Genomic DNA, 8827 nt, shown 5'->3' with positions numbered 1-8827 from the left:
GGCAATCTGCTTCTGTAAAGCCAGAAAACCCGATGGAGCAATTCTATTTTGTAACTCACGGGGTTGCTATGAGTTGGAATCGATTGGATAGCAACAGGCCTGGTTTGCTTTTCCAATTCCAGTAACACTATCTTCAGACATCTTATTGGGGAGAAAAAGAGAAAATACAGTGCTCTTAAGATTTACATTGGTGCCTGCATATGGCACCACTCAAAACTGAAAAAGGAAGACAAGGCAGGCATTTTCACCCCCTCTCTCTAATTTGAAATCAGCTCAGAAAGAAGTTTGAGAAAAACCTCCTTCCATCTGCTGCCCAGCAGCCACTCAACTGAAGGTTGCTCAGCCAGGATGACATGAGAGCTGAAGAAAAAATGGAAACACACAGAAAACCTCATCCCAGCCCACACTACTGATCATGTTCCAAAACGGCCTTCTTGCCAAATGGGCTTTTGGCTTCATCCTCTCGAATAACTTCTTGCTCACTGCTTAGAAGAGGTGTTTAGGCAGGAAAAGGAGCTCATGATGTACACCCGATGATATTTCATTCCAATCGCGGAATTGGGGTAGGAAACAATGAGTTTGCCCATGGTTCTCTTTGCAGGACGTTTCTCCCCCAAAGCACCCTTTCTCTTACCCAATTATCCTGGGCAGCTGCTTCTTCCACCCCATACTGCCACCTGCTTATTTTATATGTTTATTTCACAAACATATGTGTTTAGAGTTCACAATCTGCCAGGCACTGTTTTGAGTACTTCATGGATATAAATTCTATGCAATATGTAATTCTTATTATATCCATTCTATAGATGAGGAAGGAGATCTTGGGTGGCATAAATGACTAAGCACTAGACTATTGGCCAAAAGGTTGGCAGTTCAAAGCTACCCAGAGGCACCTTGGATATAAGACCTGTTCACAGCCTTAACACGCTGGGAATTTTAGTTCTAATCTTTACATATCGGGCACCATGAGCCAATAGTAACACAGATAAGGAGACTGAGGCTCAAGTTAAGGAATTTGGACAAGGCCACATAGCTGGTAGATGGCAGAGCCAGGGTTTGTACGAGGCTCTAGCCTAGCATCTGCCAACACACTGAGTTCTTTCTTCTTTGAGCTAAACCAGCCTGTATCTAATCCCTCCTCCCCCACCTCCCTCAGAGCCCAGGATCCTCAGAGAGCTACTCTGATGAACCCTCCTGCTAATGGAAAATAGTTGGACAATGGTCTCTAGAAACCTTTTCCATTTGTCTTTAAAACTGGAGGGGAGGACTCCAAGAGGGAGATTTTTCTGGCTACTGTAAACAAACTTTTTTGTTGTTCAAGGATCTATTGTGAGTCCAATCAACCAAACCAAACTAGTGATCATCAAGTCTATTTCTGACTCATGTGTCAGACTAGAATTAGACTCCACAGGTTTTTTAATGGCTGATTTTTTTAAAGTAGATTTTCAGGCCTTTCTTCTGAGGGTCCTCTGGTTAGATTCAAACATACAACCTTTTAATCAGTAGCCAATTGTGTTAACCTGGGACTTCACTGTGGTGGTACAGTTCTACTCTAAAACACATGGAGTCCCCATGAGTCAGAATCAACTTGGTTCCTGATACTATACTAAGTGTCTAAGAGATTCTACAAAATCCAGACCACTTTCTTCCTTTTCCCTTGTTCCCATCTGAAAACTAGGCTGGGGCACGGGAACTACTTATTTGGGAATGAGGATTTCTATTGCCCTCCCCCCGCCCCCCCGAATCCTTTAAACTTTAAACATTAGCTGTAGATCTTATACAGAACATCCAAGAAGGCATAGTTTCCAGCATCCTTAGTTCACCACAGTGGGTCACTGGGAAAATCTGCCTTGTGCATCATTACAATATTTATTTGGTTATAAAGGCCCACCTGTTTTACAGATAACTAACTATCTGTCAACCTAAGGCACAATGACCTTCAAAACATTTGGTGCTTGATGTAGAAAAACCCCCAAGGAGAGATGGCCGGGTATCTAGCATGTAGACTTAACCCATCTAGTGTACAGACACTCACACGCGGTCCACATTCCACATGGCATCTACCTTCTACCATAGAAGCAGCCCAGGAACTCTGACCCTCTCAGATGCTGGTGTCATGTGGTCAAAAGGGCAGGAGAGCAACCATCACCACCTCCGTGGTGAGACAATGGCCAGGCTGCCTCTATTCCAAGGCAGGACAGGTTCTAAGCTTGTTATGCCTCCTCAGGACAGAGCAATGGACTGAGGCCAACACAGCCATGATTGATTCCTAGTCAACTCTGGGGGCAGACTTTACTGAGCCTTTCAATTCCAGCACTTTTAACCTCATTTGAAGAGCTAAAGGGTAGGACATTTTTCATATATTCAATAAGAAGCAAGCTACATTTCTAGATAAAGAAGGAGTCTCCATTGTCTCTGCTCACTGGGAAGGGAGCACACAGAATTGTACATAATTTGATCGAAGACAAGAGTCACATGTCATACCTGTTAACTCACCTTTCCCTCAGGGAGAATAAAACTATCCTGCATAGGCCCTGCAGCATCCTGTGAATGTCTGCAGTCCCCCAGAGCAAAGGCAAGCTCTACCATCTTTGGGGGTGGGGTGGGGGCTGTAAGATAAGCACTGGACTGCAAGGTCAGCAGTTCAAACCCACCAGCCGCTCCTCAGAAATCCTATGCAGGTCACTATGAGTTGGAACTGACTAGATGACTCTTCAGGACAACAAAGCTCATCTAGTTGATGATTCTATGAGTCACTGTGTCTACACCAACTCAAAATGTCTTCTCTGACACCAACTGTACATGTAGTTCTTCTTCCTCAGCGCTAGCCACCACAGCTAAGCCAGACCTCACCAGTCCTTGGGCAGTCTTGTTGACACCAGCTGAGAACTCGGCTCTCCTCAGAGCCCACTCACTTGTCATCTGTTGTTGTTGTTAAGTACCGTCGAGTTGGTTCTGACCCAGAGCAACTCTGTATAGGGTTTCCAAGGAGTGGCTGGTGAGGTTGAACTGCCGACCTTACAGCTCAAAATGCCCTTGCAGTCCAGTGCATTAACCCACAGCGCCACGCCAGGACTCCCACTTGTGACCTAATAGCTATAAATACCACTATCCCCTCAGAACACCAACCACCAACCCTGTTAGCTACATATATTGCAAGTCCTGGCGTGGCACTTGTAGGATAAGCACTGAACTGCAAAGTCAGTGTGAACAGCGAGGTTGATAGTTCAAACTCACCAGCTACTCCTCGAAAGCCCCACATACAGGGTCACTCTGAGTCAGAACCAACTTGATGACGGCACTTAACAGCAACAACTTCTGTTCAGGTTCAACAATTCACAAGAGTAACTCACAGAACTCTGGAAAGTTCTACTTACAATCGAAGTTTTATTGTTGCAAAAAGAACACACATCAAGACACCATTAAGAAAAAATGCATAGGACATTTTGGAATCCTCCAAAGCCTCCATGTTCCAAGGGACATGTTACCCCACCCTCCACCCCCATCCATCCTGTCACCCAGGATGCTCACCCAGTGACAGTTTTTATTGATGCTTCATTACAAAGTCTATCAATGGATTCATTGATCAAGTGGCTGAACTCTGGTTTCCTGCTTACCTCCCTCCCCACCTATTCCCAGCTCTGGCCTTTTTGGCCAGCTCAACCCCACCTAACTTGAGTCACCTTATTATCATAAACCCTCAGGTGTGATGGAAGCCCTTACAGAGAACAAAGATGTTGTTGTTATGTGCCGCAGAGTTGGTTCTGACTCATAGTGACCCTGTGCAGGGTTTCTGAGGCCATAAATCTTTATGGGAGCAGAAAGCTTCATCTTTCTTATGAAGAACAGCTGGTAGTTTCGAACTGCTGACCTTGTGGTTTGCAGCCCGATTTGTAACCACTACGCTACCAGAGCTCCAAATATTTAGTTATTCCCAAGAGAATAAGGAGTTCTGGTGTGGCGCTGTGGTATAAAGCACTGCACCACAAGGTCTGTTTGAACTACAAGTTAGGTGGTTCACTCACCAGACGCTCCTCAAAAATACTATACAAGGTTGTTATGAGTTGGAACGCACTCAATAGCACTTAACAACAATAAGACGAGAGAAAAAGCTACTTCCTGGAGCTCAGGTGTGGCACTGTAGGATAACCACTGAACTGCTAACTGCAAGGTCCACAGTTCAAACCTTAGAAACACTATTGTTGTTGTTAAGTGTTGTCGAGTTGGTTCCGACTCATAGCAACCCTATATAAGGTTTCTTAGGAGCAGCTGATGAGCTTGAACCGCCGACCTTGCAGTTCAAATGACTGCAGTCTGGTGCGTTAACCTACAGCGTCACACCAGGACTGCTAAAAATCCTATATTGTTGTTGTTGTGTGCTGTGGAGTTGTATATAGGGTTTCTGAGGCTGTACACCTGTACGGGACCAGAACCCTTCATTTTTCTCCCACAGAACAGCTGGTAGTTTCAAACTCCTGACCTTGAGATTAGCAGCCCAATATGTAACCACTACACTACCAGAGCTTCTTTAAAAATAATAATAATAATAAATAAAAATCCTATACAGCGGTCAAAATAAATCAGAACTGACTTGAGAGCATTTAACAGCAACAACAATAACACTAAGTTACTTCCTAAGAACAGGGGGGCAAAAACCAAATTCTTTGGGTGAACTAATTCTTCACAAGGCATCAGATTCCAACTACCTAAAGCTGGAATGTGGAGAGATTCACAGGGTTCCTGCAGTGAATCACACTATGTATATCTGCCTCCCCAGGGTGCCCCACACACTATCCTAGGGCTGTCCTCTGAATCAGAGCTGCCCCATCATCCTGGCCACAGGCTGTGACTGTGGAGCCACTCTGATTGGGCACAGTCACACTATAAAAACAGCCACCCCAAGGAAGACAGAAATGACTCGCCTCTCCCTAAATGATTTTGCTAAGCTCTGGAGCGAGGAACCCCTTCTGGTGAGCTTTGCTGATGTTGACTGATCCCAGGGCTTTGATTCTTTCTTTGACAAATTAGACCCAATTGCATTACTTAGAAATAAGTCATGTCTTCTATGAATAACATAATCTGACATGTTATTAAAAAGCACTTACAGATGATGAGGAAATTGTTCCACATGTGTAAATTAGGAAAACTCAGAAGTACATTAACTACCTGGAGCCATCAGGGTCCTGATTGAACACCCTAAAATAATTCATTAGATAATAGCACTTGGGAGTTAGACAGCTGCCAACTCCTGTCAACCCTGACCTTTGGAACAGAGACCAATGGTCTTCCCTGTGTTCACTTAAGTAAAAAATGTGTCTGAACTGCTCCTGTTAGTTGATTTTGAAAGTACTGCCTGACTAGATTTTCCCAAGTTTCTAGGACTCCTGGTATGGTGCTATAGGATAAGCACTCGACTATAAGGTCGGTTTGAACCACAAGCTTAGCAGTTCAAAATCACCAGCCACTCCTCAGAAACCCTATACAGGGTTGCTGTGAGTCAGAACCAACTCAATAGCACTTAACAGCAACAATTTTATCCCCCTCTCCATACTGAAGACCTGAACATTAGCAATTTCTCAATGTAGACAGCTGGGCACTTCAGAGAAAAATCTAATGTTTTATGAAAAGCATAAATGCCCCCACTTTTTCTCCTTCCATTTAATCACAGTGAGACCAGGGTATCTGATCTATAATCTAAATTAAAAGGCTTCTGGGGTTGGTGGGTCAACGAGTATTCCCATTCTCCTGCATGATGCAGCAGGGTGCCTGGGAGATGTTGGTGTTCAGCAGCGAAGTGACCCTACTGCTGGTTAACAGTGACCCACTGTTATGGTTTGTCAAATGACAAACCATACATAGAACTGTGGGTGGAGACCCACAGTCAGGGAAGACACAAGATGCTTGACAACCACATCTCATGGAAGGCCCCAAGCTAGTGGATCCCTGAGAACTAAGACTTCTGGGGTCAAAGTGCTTTCAGTTAAACAGGCCAGCCCATCCAATCACATTCTAACAGGTAACAGACAGCAAAGTTGTACCTCCAGACTCCAGAGGACTACCGTGGTGCCAACCACAAGCCAGAGATGGCCATTATCCTCACCTCCTTCCATGGCTTGTGTGGCTTCCAGCCAGTTGAGGAGATGGTGACCTTTCCGAAGAAGGTACCAGAGTTCCAGTCTCTGCTTGGAGAGAAGTTTAGTACATGAGTCATGACTTTCAGACTGTGGCCTCTACTCTTCAGAACCATTTCTCCCATAGGATGAAGAACGAGAAGAAGCTGGTCATGGAACAGCTCAATCTGTTGATAAAGTGGATCTCCCAGCAGGTTGCTGCAGGAAACAACATGGAGGACATCTATGGAGAACTCTTGCTGGAGCTGTACCAGTTGCTTGGCCATCTGCTTCCTGAACCTGCTTACCCTCAAACCGGGAGATGCCAACTTTCTGGAGGTCAGTGTGCCCCAAACCTATCTGAAAACTGACTGTGTGGTGTTCATGGTATGTTCATACAACACAGTATGGGGTGGCCTGACACCCAAGTTCATTGATGTGTGAAATGTGCAACTATACCCTCAGTCCCAGCAAGGACAAGCTCATCCCCTCAGCATGGAGTCAGGAAAATCTTACCCCTTCATTGAGGACCCTTGTGAGCCAGACTTTACCATTATGGAGGTCTCTGGTTCCATTACTGAATACAAAGTCTTGACATCTTCTGCCAGCATCCTCTTGTTGGTGCAGGGAACAGTCACAGCCAGCACACCCACAATCCAGATACCTACCTCCTTGCAGCATCACAGGGTGCTCTTTGTTGGGAACAAGGAGAGTATCTCACTGAAGTTTACTGTGACGAAGGACCTGCTGACAGTCTGAGCCTGCTATCTGCTATAGAGGTCAGAGCTATGCAGACCATAATGCCAAACTCACTGTCATCATCAAGTCGACTCCACTCATATTGACTCTGTGAAGGATTTTCAAAACTTTAAATCTGTATAGGAGCCAATACCTTCTTCTTTCTCCCAAGGAGCGACTGATGGTCTTAAACTACCAACCTTGCATTTAGCAGTCTAGTATTTATCCTACAATTGTCACTTGGGCTCCTGCAGTTTTCCTAAGTCCAGGCCAGCCTACCCCTCCTTCTTTCCCTGTTGTAAATTCTTCAGGTATACCCTGAAAGATCTAGGAAAGAGAATGGTCACATAGAGGAATGAGATAGAAGGCTATGGCTCTGAGCACTCTAGGTCAAACCATTGTCTCTTGGGAGGAAAACTGACAATCAACACTTCCATTATATTCTTACCACATCTGAGTCAGGCCTCTGCTCAGGAGACAGCAGACCTTACCAATCCTGCAGCAAGCATTTGGCTACCTCATGAAATCCGTGGCAATGTTGACATCACTCAGAGCAAGAGGCTTGGTAGTTAATATCTATGAACAGGATTCTGGCTCAGAGACTGCCTGTTACCTCAGCTTCAGGGAAGGAAAGCAGGCCTGGGGACAAAGACTGCTCATCATCACTCGCTTACTGTGCCAAAGCAAATAAAGATCTCTTGTGCTGAGGGAAATAAATAGATAAAACCAAAGCCTTTTTTCAATATTTCCTTTGTACAAAGTGAAACACATAGTGGACACATGTTCTGACTTTATCAATGTGGGCATTGACTATTTTTCTATAGGACTGTTGTGTCTAACTCATGGAGACCTCATGTACAACAGAATGAAAACTTGCCTGGTCCTGCATCATCTTCATGACTCCTGGTATGTTTCAGCCCATATTTGTGGCCAGTGTGCCAATCCATCTTATAAGGATTGCCCTTATTGGCACTGACACTCTACTGTACCCAAAGATACTCTACTCACTGGTCTTTTCAGATGACATGCACAAGGTAAGTGAAGCAGTCTTACCATTCTCATTTCTAAGGAACATTCTGGTTGTATGTCTTCTGAAACTAATTTGTTTGCTCTTCTGAAGATCATGGTATACTCAATATTCTTTTCCAATACCATTTAAAATGAATTCTGGAACTAAGTATCAGTTTGTTGTTGCTGTTTTCAGTGTTGTTAGTTTCTGTGGCTAATATGTTAGGGAGGGGACCCAAGGAAGTGGGTTCATATTTGTGGAAACCCCACACACCAGGCCCTGGGCGCCATGCTTACTTACAAAAGTGCATTTTCCATAATTCCCAGGGTAGAATTATTTGTTGCAATTCAAAGAAGAAGAAATTGAGGTCCACAAAGGTTAAGAAACTAACCCAAAGTCATAGCTAGAAAGTACTAGGATCACACTGGAGTCTGTTTGACTTTTAAGTCTGTACTATTCCTATTACACCAAACCAACATTCATCATCTGATGCTGAAGGTACTTAGAGGAGCATTGGTTCTATAAACAACTTCCATTGGTGGAAACAACCAAAGAACAGATTAACAAAAGGTGCTGTATATAGATGAACCTTGATAACATTGTTGCTATTTTTGTACTTAGGTGCCATCGAGTTGGTTCTGACTCATAGTGATCCTGTATAGGGCTTCTGAGGAGCAGCTGATGAGTTTGAACTGCAGACTTTGTGATTCACAATCCAGTGCTGATTCTACAGTGCTACACAAGAAGTCTTTTATAACAATTGTTGTTGTTGTTAAGTGTCGCCAAATCGGTTAGGGACCCATAGCGAGCTTGTATAGGGTCTCTGAGAAGAAGCTGGTGAGCTTGAACCGCTGACCTTGTAGTTCAAATGGTGAGTGAAATAAGTCAACTGCAAAAGGACAGATATGGTGTGATCTCATTTACATGAAATACCTAGACTAGGTTGTTGTTGTTGTTGTCAGGTGCCATC

At 44.3% G+C, this 8827-nt stretch overlaps 1 pseudogene; it reads left to right on the top strand.

Moving 5' to 3' along the window:
- Positions 1–4913: 4913 nt before the first annotated feature.
- Positions 4914–6869, top strand: LOC102822108 (annotated as a pseudogene).
- The last annotated feature ends 1958 nt before the right edge of the window (positions 6870–8827 follow it).

The sequence above is a fragment of the Chrysochloris asiatica genome, unplaced genomic scaffold (genome assembly GCF_000296735.1).
Source record: "Chrysochloris asiatica unplaced genomic scaffold, ChrAsi1.0 scaffold00154, whole genome shotgun sequence".
Taxonomy (NCBI): domain Eukaryota; kingdom Metazoa; phylum Chordata; class Mammalia; order Afrosoricida; family Chrysochloridae; genus Chrysochloris; species Chrysochloris asiatica.
Note: the sequence above shows the minus strand (reverse complement) of the source record. Positions and strands in the feature narration are given on the sequence as shown.